Source organism: Triticum dicoccoides, chromosome 6B, assembly GCF_002162155.2.
Source record: "Triticum dicoccoides isolate Atlit2015 ecotype Zavitan chromosome 6B, WEW_v2.0, whole genome shotgun sequence".
In the NCBI taxonomy this organism is placed as follows: domain Eukaryota; kingdom Viridiplantae; phylum Streptophyta; class Magnoliopsida; order Poales; family Poaceae; genus Triticum; species Triticum dicoccoides.
In genome coordinates, this window is record NC_041391.1 from 356,375,163 (window position 1) to 356,388,192 (window position 13,030).

A 13,030-nucleotide genomic window follows, 5' to 3' on the forward strand; every position below is an offset into this window, starting at 1 on the left:
TGCTGCTTCGATAGAGCAGTTGAATGAGGAAATTGAAGCTGACCATGCCATTTTGACTCCATTGGTATCATCGCCCATGCCTCAGTTCACAGCAGAAGAGGCAGGCGTTGAGGAAGTTGATGAACATGATGAAGACGTGGATATTGGGTGTTCCACTCGTATTATGATTGATGACTTCTTGGAAAGTCATCACCCCAATTCACCACTATTCACTCCTCTGCAACAAATTCCTCAGTCCCTGGTTCAGACAGGAGAAATTCATACGGGCTCTGAAGACCATCAAACTTCACTTCACTCCATCCCCGAAGAAATTCCAGCCACTAGTACTGATGAAACTGAGAAGAAGACTCCAGAAGAAACTGCTCTAGAGATTCCTCGGCCTGTTGTTCCAGAGGTTGCGCTTGAAATGGCTGTGAAGACTTCAACTATAAATCTTCAGCCCAAGCCACAAAATCCTCACTCCAAGAATCAGAAGTTCAAGGCTGATGACTTCTTTACTGAGCATCGTTTCTTCTCTAACTTCAATCCTTATGGTGATGCTCGTCTTCGCCGCAAGCGCTTCTGGACTGCTTCATAGATGAACTTTTATTCCTTGCAACTGTTTGACAAAGACAAAGTGTTTGACCGTGAGCATCTTCCTCATGTGGACATGGAGTCACTTTCGTGCTTTACTCCAGTCCTCAGTGTTCTTCACGATGCAGGGCTGCTCAACTTTTGCATCGACATCTGCGATTGGAATGAAGAGCTAATTCTTCAGTTCTATGCCACTCTGCATCTGACAGGCAATGTTGACGATGTGAATTCATGGGTTTTGGACTGGATGACTGACAATACGTATCACAAAGCTCCGGCCTCTGAATTTCTTCATGCCATCCCAGTCAGTCTGCCCCCTGAAGGAGCCCTGAAGCTTTATGAGGAACCTGAACTATCAAATCATCTGATGCAAGTGCTAATGAAGCCTTTGAAGGCTGGCCAAGCGCCAAGAACAAATTTCCTCATCAAGGAATTGTTGTATGTGCCAAGGACTGTCTATTGCATCTTGGCCAAAACCCTCAGTCTGATCAAGGGCCGCAACTCTGAAGAAGAACAGGTTGTTGGCATCATGAAGAATCTGATGTTCAACATCGTGCATAGTATTCCAATCAACTATCATGATTTCTTCATGAGGACTTTGGCCAATGCTGCTTTGTCACCGTTTGAATGAAGCCTTACGCTCCCTAGATCATGAAATTCATCAGATCAAGGACTTCAATTCACTACAAGGCTGATTTTCAAAATCATCTCAGCTATTTTCCCCCGATCGAAGTCCTCAAACGGACTATTTCCTCAGCTCATGAGAAGGGCAAGGCTGCAGTTATTGATGAAGGCACTCGTCCTTTGGACGGACAGTTTCGAAAGGCGGCATCCTACTCCACTAATGATGACTCTGCCACACATGATACTGCTGCGAATGCTTCAAAGCATAATCCTCACGCAACAGCTCCGCGTGTGATGACTGATCGTGAGCTGCTTCTAAGTCTTCATCAAAAGGTTGACAAAAATCACAAGTGAGTCAAGCGTCAGTTTGGTGCTATTCTTCACAACATGACAGTCACTCAAAATACTGTGAAGAAGAATCACTATTATCTGCATCAAGTCTTCGACCGCACCTGGGCTATTCTTTCACATGTCTACACAGATGATGAACTCAAGAAGATGGACTTCCAACGGGACTTTGACTGGTCTCAGCCACCTTCGAAGAAATTCAAGAAGGTCAAAGTTCCTCCGCTGGTTGTCAGTTCATATTCTTCATCACGCGGGATGGACAAAGCCAAAGTTTTGGACGACACTGCAGCAGGCCCTACTACAACAAATGACCCCAACAACGCTGGCGCTCCTCCATCGACATCATGAAGAAATTCTTCAGGAGCGTTAGTCCTCACTTTTCATTCCTTTTGGTCATTTGATGATAAAGGGGGAGAAATTTGAGTTAGTCTTCAAGTGGGTCTATATATGGGCGTTTTTTGCTAAGTTATAACTCTCGCTCTTCTGAAGTATTTGTTGGGTCGAGTTATAAACTTAAGTCCGATGGTGACCTGATACTTTTGCTCTGTTTTTCTGCATGTTATTTCCTCATATATGTTAATGCACGCATGCTGAATTACATCATTCACCATATTTCATCATGCATTTCAAATTCTTCATTCGATATGTTAAATGCAGTATGAATTACAAGATATAGGGGGAGATCTCCATGATATAACTCTACAATGTGCATTGCTTTTTGAAAGCAAATTCCTCACTGATAATGGCAAGTATACGGGATAGTTGTAGCCTCTTTCGATAAGTAAGAGTGTCGAACCCAACGAGGAGCTAAAGGTAGAAAAAATACTCTCTCAAGTCCTATCGGCCACAGATACGACTCTACGCACGCTTGACGTTCGCTTTACCTAGAACAAGTATGAAACTAGAAGTACTTTGTAGGTGTTGTTGGATAACTTTGCAAGATAATAAAGAACACGTAAATGAAAAGTAGGGGCTGTTTAGATAAAGATGCAAAAAAGTAAATAAAGCGAGTGTGGAAAAGTGGTGGTAGGAGTTGTGGAAGTGTCCCTAGGCAATTGACTACTTTACTAGACCGATAGCAAGTATCATGTGGGAGAGGCCACTGCTAGCATATTATCCCTGATTTTGAATTCTATGCACTTATGATTGGAACTATTAGCAAGCAGTCCGCAACTACTAACATTCATTAAGGTAAAACCCAACCATAGCATTAAGATATATTGGTCCCCCTTCAATCCCGTATGCATCAATTTCTATGCTAGGCTGAAGCTTCTGTCACTCTTGCCCTCCAATACGTAGTCATATCAACAGACAACTAACCCTATGGTGTGATCCACACGCGCGCTCATATGATGGGCACCAAAGGACAGCAACATAACCACAAGCAAATTAAATCAATCATAGCAATTCATCAACCACCAATAGGACAACGAAAATCTACTCAGACATCATAGGAGGGCAACACATCATTGGAAAATAATATGAAGCATAAAGCACCATGTTCAAGTAGAGGGTACAGCGGGTTGTGGGAGAGTGGACCACTGTAGATAGAGGGGGGAAGGTGATGGAGATGTTGGTGAAGATGACGGCGGTGTTGGTGAAGATCGTGGTGATGATGATGGCCCCCGGCGGCGTTCCGGGACCACCGGAAGCAAGGGGGAGAGAGCCCCCCTTCTTCTTCTTCTTCCTTGACCTTCTCCCTAGATGGGAGAAGGGTTTCCCCTCTGGTCCTTGGCTCCCATGGCTTGGGAGGGGCGAGAGCCCCTTTGAGATTGGATCTATCTCTCTGTTTCTACGTTCTCAGATTCTACCCCTTCACCGTTTCTTAAATATCCGGGGATCCGTAACTCCGATTGGGGTGAATCTTTTGCCCAGATTTTTCTCGTAAAATTAGCTTTCTTGTGCCCAAAGAAGAGCGTCCGGCCCAGGGGGAGGGCGCGCCCCCCTGTCTCGTGGCCACCCTGGACACCGTTTCGCGTTGATTCTTCCTCCCAAAAATCACAAATATTCCAAAATAATTCTCCGTTCGTTTTTATCCCGTTTGGACTCCGTTTGATATTGGGTTTCTGCGAAACAAAAAACATGCAACAGACAGGAACTGGCACTGGGCACTGGATCAATATGTTAGTCCCAAAAATAGTATAAAAAGTTGCCAGAAGTATATGAAAGTTGAAGAATATAACAATCAAAAATTATAGATACGACGGAGATGTATCACTCACATATGCACATCCTCAGGGGCAGTTCTTCTATATCTTGCAATCAAATTCCTCAATATTGAGCACTTTCAATTGATATGTTTATCCCCGTTGAAAACATAACCTATTTGTCATCAATCACCAAAAAGAGGGAGATTGTAAGTGCATATAGTGCCCCTTAGTGATTTAGGTGTATTGAAGACTTATAGGTTAAGGGACTAATATGTTTGTGAGTGTACACAGGCTCCATAAGTTGTTGATGAGTTTGATTTTTACGAAGAAAGTTGACCCCTAAAAATGTATGTCTTCAACTGAAGACTTTGGTTCTCCTAAAGATTTTGAAAGTGAAGAAATTGGTGTGACCTTGAAGACTTGTATACTCATACGAGGATTATGAAGCTTGAAGAATTTTGTTTTCGTAGTTTCATTTTATCTTTCTTGAGTCATAGGAAACACCATACTGTTAAAGGGGGTCGAGGTAATACTAAGGAAATTGATTTCCAAGTGATGCTCATCTCAATATCCTACACCTACCCAATCCTTACGAGTGAAGCCATTGGAAATCTCATATCACTTCAGTCAATTTCTTCGGTGACAGAGACGATGATCTTCTGGTCTCTGAGGAATTTGTTCTGACTAAGGAGTTAGGAATTTGCCAATGCGGATTGTCTACACAGTGAGGAACATGATAGCCCTTAGGAATTTGAACCTCAAATATCCGACCGTTGCTGTTCTATGTGCCAGCTGTCCAAAAATATCTATCCACCTAACAATCATATCATTGAAGGGCATATATGTCTTATCATGTCGTGCTGCTCCCTAGGCTATAAATAGCCGCCCCCTACAACCACTATCTGGTTGGCTACTCCGGGAGAAACTGACACTTGTCATTGAGAGCAACCCATCCTTTGAGGACTTTGAGCGACAATCATCAAGTGAGGAAAACCCAAAAACCCAAACCCGAACACCTACAAACCCAAAGTGATTGAGCATCACTGAACAGATTGTTCCTGTGTGGAACCGACACTTGTTACCTTTGAGGACTGTGTATCCTCCAGATGGTTAGGCGTCATGGTCTGAGCATCCAAGAGGAATTGTGGATCGCTGAGTGACCATGTCTATGAAGGTTTGAGAGTTAGCTGTGAAAACTTACCACGAGTGTTGGGCGAGGCCTGCGTGACTTTAGCTCAAGGAGAATACGATGAGGATTGTGCGTCCTCGAGTTTAAATACTCAGCCACTCCAACCAGACGTACAACTGCCACAGCGGTTGGAACTGGTCTACCAAATCATTGTCTTCATCAAGCAACTGGTTCTATTTCCTCAACCCTTTCATTTCCTCATTCATGTGTTGATGAACCTGATCATTACTATCTGAAGACTTTGACTGAAGACTTTCTCTATTTCCTCAATCCAATTTCAGTCACATTGTCTTCAGCCTGCTTATCCTGTTTTCACGCTATCTGTATTCTGTGCTTGTTTTCATTTCATGATGATGACTATGATGTTACTCTGTTATGCTTATACCTGAGTACTCATTTCGCTGCTAGTGTGTCGTTGCTTAGGAATTTCTTCACCTAGATATTCCTCAGTGACAAATTTGTGAAAATTGCCTATTCACCCCCCTTTAGTCGATATAACACACTTTCACGGAGTACTGCCTCTACGCTGGGAAATGTTGCGCACCAGGGAGCTGCTGGTGAGGGGCTGCCAGAATACTGCCCCCCCCCTCCCCCAAGATGGATTATTAGTTTTAGTATTGTTTGTTTTCAATTTTTTGCATTGTACCTAGTATTTAAGTACCATCATGTATATGTGATTGTATTATATCACTGGCACGCGTCGGTGCTATACAAACAGTTTTTAACCCCTTTCAGCGACGGCATTTGGAACTGTCGCCAAGTGTGTGTGGGCGATAGGGGGGTCATTCCCACATGACCCAGAAACCATAGGGGATAGGCCCTCTTGGCACACAGTCTGGGGCAAAATGAGCTCGTGTGCGATCGGACGAGGCATCGAAACCCAATTGTTTCCGTTCATATGTACATCCCACACGGTGAATCCTAGAAAAAAATTTCGTTTGAATATATATCACACACAGTCAATCCAAGGAGTATGTTTTCATTCTTATGTACATCCCACAGTTAATCCAGGGAAAACGTTTCCTTTCGTATGTACTTCCCACACAGTCAATGCAGGGAAAACGTTTTCGTTCATATGTACATCCCACACAGTCAATCCAGGGAAAACGTTTTCGTTCGTATGTACATCCCACACAGGTTTATGTATAGGCTCGTGTGTGATAGGTGTAACTATCACACACACTCCTCGTTGATTAATCATTTGCATTTATCAACTACATCACACATGATTTGATGAACAAAACTATGTGGCAATTGGGCTATCCATCACAAGCTCTTTTACTTCTAGAACCGTTTGCAAAGTTCCATGACCCATTTAGCAGGTTTATTAGTTTCAATTAATAATTCCAGTATTACGCAAATTCACATTTCATATCGAACAGCTGTTTGCCAATTTCTTATCAGGCACATAGATATACTTTAACATTATAGTACGATAGCTACCGGAAAACACCATAGTATAGCATATAGATAGTTCAACTTCATAAGAATAATATTAGAACAATATATTCATTTCCCTAATTGAGATCATCCAGGCTTGCCTTATCCACCTCTGCTTTTAGTTCAGTAAGAACCTTTTTTGCACTGGCTAGCTGGGAAAGTGCCTCCTCCTTCGCCAACACCATCTTAGCAAAGTCAGATTTAAAAATTTTGAGCTCATTCTCCACCTTCCTCTTTTTATCCCGCATCTTCAAATATTCTTCAGTGTTGACAACACTTTCTCTAAGCCTACCTCTGTTCTCTTCCTGATAGATGCTCCAGTGCTTTGCTAGGCACATCTTAAAAGACTGTGGCCACTCTTGATCAACCCACTCCAAGTAAGAACACTTCCGTTCATCCTATAATATTTAAAACTAGGTCAGTAACAATTTTAGGGAAAATGGGTTTACAGCAACATAGAGAATTGCCAATACTTATTTTGAAAAATTGAAGAAACTGGTTATTTATGACACATCTTCTCAAAAAGATCAATGTGCAAATGAATTATTTGCTACTAAGACAACAATCAAATTCTGAAACATCAGAAGCTATAATTAAATACAACAACACTACAAGTTATTACTCATGTACTATAAAGAACAAATTGAACATTTTAAGAGGAAGGTAAATATAACTGCAACAACATGGCGACAGTGTTTGGATGACAGCAAATTGATACTAACAGGTGTGTACATGCACAAATTTAGTAACATAGAACTAATAGCACTAAGGCCGCCCACTATGTATGCCAAAACCGGTGTAAAGACAAATGTTGCTACATCTCGCACCGGTGCCCTGCACTGGCGAGCCGATTCAGCGGAAAAAAATCAGGGACCCGAACTCCGGAGCACCTAGTTGCTCTGATGCCCAGTTCCTTCATGCCATGAAGATTTAGTATTTTACTGCTTGGCTGCTCGGATGTGTGGACAAGTTGGTTCCACAAACTGCTGAAGCGGTGCCAATAATTTTCTAATGGCACCGCTGATGAGATGGCAACATTTTTAGATACTAGGTACAAACTGTGACACTGTCTTAGGATGCATTTGGTTGAAGGTGTGGTATGAATGGGTTGGGACCATGATAGTGTCTGAATCACATCTAACAAATGGTTTGTAACAACGAAAGAGGGTCTCACCTTCTCTGCACATGCTAGAAACTTCCTCCCATTATCCACAGATTCAAACACAACTAGCTTCACGCATGGAGATTGATGGTGACAACGAGTACACAAATCTTCAGCCACCCTGCTCCATTCGTTGCAACTGATGGTCCTAGGGAAGTACAAGAGGAAGAAATGACTCAAATCGATCGTCGGGTAAAAATCCTTCATTCCAAGTCTTAGCCCGAGAGAGAGAGAAGAGGGGCATACCCGGGTGGTGAAGGAGTCGTCAGAGGAGGAGGAACCTCTAGTGAGGTCTTTGAAGAAGACCATGGCGACCTCGGCGGTAGGATTCGAGATGGTGAGAGCGAGGAAGCAAGCGAGGAAGCGGCTATAGCTTAGGAAGGAAGGAAGGGGGAAGTAGGATAAATGTGACCTGTGGTCGGAGAGAAAAGGGGATGGGGAGGGGGATGGTAGATATTTCACGGTAGGCCAAAAATTTCGAAATGTGGAGGGAAACTTTGCACGCGGTGCCGCCGGACACCATTCACTTTGAACAATAGTGTGCATCGCAAACGATTCTTCTGCTTAACACGCATGGGATGAGTTTGATAATTCAAATTTTGGTGGAAATTTCCCCGGGTACGTCATTCCATAATTTAACATTGCTTGCTAATTGGACACACAAAAGAGCGCACATCACACAGACCAGACTTACTGAATTGAGCAATTTTAGTAATTAAACAGAGATAGTTCACCTAACAAATCCTAAGTACATATAATTTTTACAAATCCACTGCCGTGTCGGCCTATGCATCGCCGGTGTGAGATGAGACATCGATGACTTGTCCTGGCGACATGTCGCCGTTGGTGGACTCTGCGTCCCCCCTGCTGAAGTTGACCACATCCTCGTCCTCGTCCTTGGCGCCGCCCTAAAGGTTGTAGTACTCATAGTAGTGGCTGCGCCAGAGCTCATGTTGGTACTCCACCGCCGATTCCTCGACAGACAGACTCTTCTCTACCTCGACCTGGGCCACACGCAACTCCTCCTCCCAATGCTCCTCGATCTCCACCGCGTCCTACATCTCCAGCTCCCACTCAACGACCTCATGGGGAAGCAGGTGCTCCATGGCCACCGCCGCCTTTTCAGACGTGGGTTGCATGTTGGATTCTGAGGTGGCTTGGAATATATTGGCGTGCATGGCCTTGACCAGGGCCAGGGCAACATCGGTGGCACGGACGGCAGCTCGAGCACTCTCGGCATTTGCAGCCGCCGTTGCAGCAGCAGCTGCTGCCATCTCGGCTGCTGCAGCTGCCCTGTCGGCTGCCGCAGACACCCTCTTGGTGGAAGCGGCCGCACTCAATGCGGATATGGCGGCACTCTAGGCATAGGCAGCCACGCTCTCGGCGTAGGCAGCCGCACTGGGGGGGGCCGCGGCCGTCGTACGGGCCTTCACGAAACGTTTCCACGGTGTCATCTTTGCAAGAAGGGGGTGCGGGAATGGGGATATGGATTTGTGGATTCGGGGGTTGCCGGCACTGGAGCAGACGAGCTGGCGAAGCTTAAGGAGGAAGACTTACATAGACCCAGAAATTTTCATCGCAAACGATTCCTACAGAACAACTGTCTGTGATGTTGTAGATATTTTTTTAGCTGTGAAAGACGAATTTGGAGTAAAGTGGCAACGGATGGTGTTTTAAATGTATTAGAAAATTTGTAGTACTAATACAACTTTCATATCAAAATTTGGAAAATTTCAGGGGTCATTTGACCTTTTAAGACATTTAAGTGATTTTTCTAGCCATTTAATGACCTTAATTGAAATTTGAACTACATGTACATGCAACAGCTGGCCATAACGGTTTGAAAAATCATATTTTGTGTACTTGTGTGCAATTTAATTCCATGTGTAGTAAATTGGAAGGAATTTTCAAACATATTGGTCTAATGGCTATGACACAATTAAGCATGGAGTGCCATGACATTTAAATTCCAGAAAATATAAAAAAAGATCAGAAACACGTGAAACCTTGGATGATGTAATGTCATGCCACCAAGATCATGTGGTAAAAAATTAGGCATGTTTGATGAAAGTTTGGATACACACCCCTCGCAAACCAGAGCAACTCACTAGAAGGCTCGTGCTTCCAAGAGGGAACAATGCATGTTTGATGATGAACGGGAGATAGCTTCCTCTTACGGCCTTCAAAAAATTTCTACGTGTAACGTGCACTAATACAACTGTCATGTGAAAATATGGAAAATTTTAGGGGTCAGTTGACCTTTTGAAGACATTTAAGTGATTCTCTTGCCATTTAATGACCATAATTCAAATTTGAACTACATCTACATGCAACGGCTCACCATAACAGTTCGAAAAATCATATTTGTGTACTTTTGTGCGAGTTAATTCCATGTGCAACAAATTAAAATGAATTTTCAAACATATTGGTCTCACGGCATGGACACATGCATGGAGTGCCATGGCATTTTAATTCCAAAAAATTTAAAAATGATCTGAAAAACATGAAACCTTGCTTGATGTAATGTCATGCCACCAACATGATGTGGTAAAAATATTGTCCCGTTTGACGAAAGTTTGAACACACACCCCGCACAAACCGGAGCAACTCACTAGAAGGCTCGTGGTTCAGAGAGGGAATAATGCATGTTTGATGATGAACGGGAGATAGCTTCCTCTTACGGCCTTCAATTTTCTTCAACATGTAACGTGCACTAATACAACTGTCATGTGAAAAATTGGAAAATTCCAAGGGTCATTTGACCTTTTGAAGACATTTAAGTGATTTTCTAGCCATTTAATGACCATAGTTCAAATTAGAACTACATGCAACGGCTAACCATAACGGTTTGAAAAATGATATTTGTGTACTTGTGTGGGAGTAAATTCCATGTGCAGCAAATTAGAAGGAATTTTCAAACATATTGGTCTCACGGCATGGAAACATGCATGGAGTGCCATGGCGTTTTAATTCCAAAAAATTAAAAAATGATCAGAAAAACATGAAACCTTGCTTGACGTAATTTCATGCCACCAAGATGATGTGGTAAAAAAATTGTCCTGTTTGACGAAAGTTTGGACACACGCCCCTCACAAACCGGAGCAACTCACAACAAGGCACATGGTTCCGAGAGGGAACAATGCATGTTTGATGACGAACGGGAGATAGCTTCCTCTTATGGCCTTCAAAAAATTTCTACGTGTAAAATGCACTAATACAACTGTCATGTGAAATTTTGGAAAATTTCAGGGGTCATTTGACCTTTTGAAGACATTTAAGTGACTTTCTAGTCATTTAATGACCGTAATTCAAATTAGAACTACATGTACAACCAACGGCTAACCATAAGAGTTTGAAAAATCATATTTGTGTACTTGTGTGCGAGTTAATTCCATGTGCAGTAAATTAGAAGGAATTTTCAAACATATTGGTCTCATGGCATGGACACATGCATGGAGTGCCATGGCATTTTAATTCCAAAAAATTGAAAATGATCAGAAAAACATGAAACCTTGCTTGATGTAATGTCATGCCACCAAGATGATGTGGTAAAAAATTGTCCTGTTGGAAGAAAGTTTGGACACACACCCCTTACAAACCGGAGCAACTCACTAGAATGCTCGTGGTTCCGAAAGGGAACAAAGCATGTTTGATGACGAACGGGAGATAGCTTCCTCTTATGGATTTAAAAAAAATTCTACCTATAACGTTCACTAATACAACTGTCGTGTCAAAATTTGGAAAATTTCAAGGGTCATTTGACCTTTTGAAGACATTTATGTGTTTTTCTAGCCATTTAATGACCGTAATTCAAATTTAAACTACATCTACATGCAACGGCTAACCACAACGGTTTGAAAAATCATATTTGTGTGCTTGTGTGCGAGTTAATTCCATGTGCAGTAAATTAGAAGGAATTTTCCAACATATGGGTCTCACGGTATGGACGCATGCATGGAGTACCGTGGCATTTTAATTCCAAAAAATTAAAAAATTATCAGAAAAACATGAAACCTTGCTTAATGTAATGTCATGCCACCAAGTTGATGTGGTAAAGAAATTGGCCTGTATGACGAAAGTTTGGACACACATCCCTCACAAACGAAAGCAACTCACTAGAAGGCTCGTGGTTTCGAAAGGGAACAATGCATGTTCCATGACAAATCGGAGATAGCTTCCTCTTAGGGCCTTCGAAAAATTTCTACATGTAGCATGCACTAATGCAACTGTCATGTGAAAATTTAGAAAATTTCAGCGGTCATTTGACACTTTGAAGACATTTAAGTGATTTTCTTGCTATTTAATGACCATAATTCAAATTAGAACTACATGTACATGCAACGGCTAACCATAACGGTTTAAAAATCATATTTGTGTACTTGTGTGCGAGTTAAAAAAATCATCAGACGATGTAAATATCTGGTGTTCAAAAAAGAAAATGTAAAATCTGGCAAGACAACCGGGCCCGCACAATTGGCACTCTATTTTGCGCCTCGAGGTTTGGAAGGTGAGTGTTGGGCGTTATTAATCAGACACGATTCTGCATTGGGAACCATCAGCTATTATGTTCACATACGGATTTTGCTGCAGGAATCGTGTGTAATTCACACTACAGTACTCGTAAATTCCGGCAACCGGCGTCTGTACTGTTCCTGTCGATCTAGATTCCGGATGCCAATAAATACTACCTTGCTCACATCGTCCCGCCTACATTCTCATCTAGATCCTCCCCTTGCTCGCCATCTCTCTCTCTCTCTCTCTCTCTCTCAAATCTCTACCATGGCACCGCTGGTCTGCCCACTAACCAAAGAGTAGTCGCCGCCCCCCGAGGACGCTCACTCGAAGAGCATCGAAGAGGACACCTACGCGCCGCCGGACGAGGTTGCCCCGGACCCCCCAACTTTGGATTGGTTTTGGGTCCAATACGGTCTTTGTCTTTGGAAGTCGTTGCCGCCGGCTGAGAAAGGCAGGCAAGTGGCTTTCAAGAAGGAGATGGTGGAGCAGGATGGCAGGTACTAGGTGGCCTGTGAAGCCCGTGATGCCGCCTAGAAAAAGGAGGCGGCGGAGCTTTGGGGGCGGGCGCGTCGTCGTGCGGAGGAGGTGTACAAAGACGGGTATTTCGCGAGGAAGGCCAAAGGCTCTGGGCCGATAAGCTCCAGCGTGCCACCGACGAGGAGCTACGGTGGGCACGCAACAAAATGGCAAGATCGTTCGCGCTCGTCTGCCTGCAAGAGGCAGATCGGGACGTCAAGCGCTACGAGGCGGAGGAGGCGGAGTACTGACTCCGCGCTAGGAAGACGGCGCGCACCAGGGAGCTGCTGGCAAGGGGCTGTCGAAATACTGGGCCTAGGAGAGATTATTAGTTTTAGCATTGTTCGTTTTCAATTTTATGCATTGTACCTAGTAGTTAAGTATCATCACGTGTATGTAATGATATTATATATATTCTATGATGAACCATTGAACAACTAATATTATATACATTATGAATTCTGTTTTCTATCTGTTTTTGTATACTAATTTGAGTCTATCTGTTATCATCCA